At 42.5% G+C, this 2,387-nt stretch overlaps 1 pseudogene; it reads left to right on the plus strand.

Moving 5' to 3' along the window:
• On the plus strand, nt 1-114 carry LOC119418775 (annotated as a pseudogene).
• Nucleotides 115-2,387: the final 2,273 nt, after the last annotated feature.

A 2,387-nucleotide genomic window follows, 5' to 3' on the forward strand; every position in this document is an offset into this window, starting at 1 on the left:
GAGGCTTTGTCATTGCACTTCGGCAGAGCTGATACTCCTTGCGAATTACCCAAATGTGGGAATCTTGACTGCATAATTTGTGGTAGTGGGGGACTGCGTTTGCGCTCCCCCCTGATATAATGTCAAAGATAATTTTTTTTTTGATACAAAACTGATTCTTCCCTCAACAGCTTACACCAAAGTGAAACAAACTAGTTATGTTGGTGCTAAGATGGTGTCATCCATCCACATCCTACTCTCTCCCCATTAACTGTTTTTGGCAGTATCTTCAAGTTGTTTACCTTTGCACCAACAATGTTTCTTTTTATTTTATCTAAATCTTCATCCACTGGAATACCGTATATAACACCGCAAACCATTTTGTTTGGATGGTGTCAAATGATAATTAAAAGACTATGAACAGTTAATATCCCACCTGTTGATGATAGCTCTCTGAATTTCCTCAGTTATAGAAAACAAGTTTATCTCTTATTGGATGGGTGCGCTAACAGCTAGTCCAAGCAGGGAAAAGACCAAAGTGGGTTGCTGTTGTCTTAAAGTGCTCTAATCTAAGAAATAAAAAAAATAAAAACATTGCCATCAGTTTTGCATTACACTGATATTTTGGCAGAAATAAACTCGTCTTCCTGCAGTAAGTGCCCCAGGATGCACCGGATGTGTGACAACTAGCGGCTGCTGCTGCTATTTGTGCTCACCAATAATGATTATTATATAATTATATGAAAACAATCCTATTAGGATGAACTGGCTCCAGAGTAGATGTTTATTAATAGCATTTATGTAAACCACGAGACAATGTTAATATAAAACTGTCCCCTAACTAGTCATTTGTTCAGCATTTTTGGTCTGAATTAAACTCTTTTTTTTTTTAAGCTGCAGGTCATTCAATGAGCTATCCACATCAGGTAAGATATTAATTGTTCATAACCTTTCCATGAAAACCCACTTCAAAAGATTTTAAAGACTGCTTTATGGTGCACAAACGCAATATATTTTGCATCTTCAACGTGGCTGAGGAGCAAAAAAATCTGCATTTACTTAAACAAACTAACAAAAAAAGGATAGAAATCAACTACCGTACACCCTCAAAAATCTTTTATTTGTTTATTCAAACACAAACAGCTACAAGATCAACCAAGCTACTGAGGAAAGATGACGTTCCACACGTAACTCTTCATGAATTACCGCCTCCAGAGTGAGCAGCACTGCATCACGTGTGAGTCCACGCTGACAGAGTTCACGACGCAGTAGCTGGTTGAAGGGGACCAAACCTCACTGAAACACCTGACTTGGTTCCGTTTGACCAGCCACAGCAAGGCGTGTTGCTTCAGCTGCAAGAGGCAGAGCGAGAGAGGAGGAGAGGAGGAGGAGAGCAGGAGAACGAGCACGCAAAGACAGAAAAGGAGAGGGAAATACAGGAAAGATGGAGCTCATGGGTCGGTGGTCTGTTGATTCCTCTTCAGTGTTACCTGATAAAACACACAAAGAGAGGAAAATAATAATGATGAGTCACCGTGTTGCCAAGCAGATAGTTCCTATTTTGAGGTTTGGGAGCCCTGACAGCCTCATCTCTCCTAACAGAAGCAAAACGTCCAGCTCCCCATCTCTGATCCCCCTCCTCCTCCTTTCCCCTCTTCCTTTTTTGAGTTCTGTGGTTGCTATAATGGGTGACAGCTGTGCTCTGTCAATCACCCTCCATGAACACACACGCGTGCCCCCACCCTACGACTGTCAGCAGTTGGGGCAGGAATTTTTCAAGAAGTCGCTGCGACCAGATCAGCAGCCCGCTGCTAACTGTGCACGTGCCTGAAGTGAAGGAGAGGCCTTTCACCTGTTGTCCTGACACACACTCATACACACACTCTGGCAACCCCTCTCATAAAACAGGCAGCTGTGCGTGATGAAAGTCAAACCTTGTTTTATTCATTTTTGTTTGTTAAAAAGAGAACAAATCAGAAATGGCTCCTTTCCTCGCATGTGTTGAAGCACGTGTCCCCCTGAAACCACACACTTCCTTACATTCCATAAGTGCCGTATTAATATGGGGATATAAGGAAGCATGTCCTCGCAAGGGGCAACAACTGGATCCGCTGCTCCTCGGACACAAAGCACCCCTTCATGGCCACGGATGGAGAGGAGCGGGAACAACTGGCTAAATAACGGCTCGCTGTGACCGTGAGGGGAAGAAATGACGACATGTGTTCAGTTCATTTGAGACGATGCAGGAAAAATAACCATTTTAATTATTTTTCTCTCCTTCGTTTAATCAAAAAGAATAATGTTAGTAATGTAGCATTCTGAGTCACACGTTGTCACATTCCCTCCACTTTCCTGAAGTGCTTGTGTCAAAATCTCTTTCAAGCACAAAGCGGGCATGGATATAAATA

Source organism: Nematolebias whitei, chromosome 12, assembly GCF_014905685.2.
Source record: "Nematolebias whitei isolate Nwh7 chromosome 12, NemWhi1, whole genome shotgun sequence".
Classification (NCBI taxonomy): domain Eukaryota; kingdom Metazoa; phylum Chordata; class Actinopteri; order Cyprinodontiformes; family Rivulidae; genus Nematolebias; species Nematolebias whitei.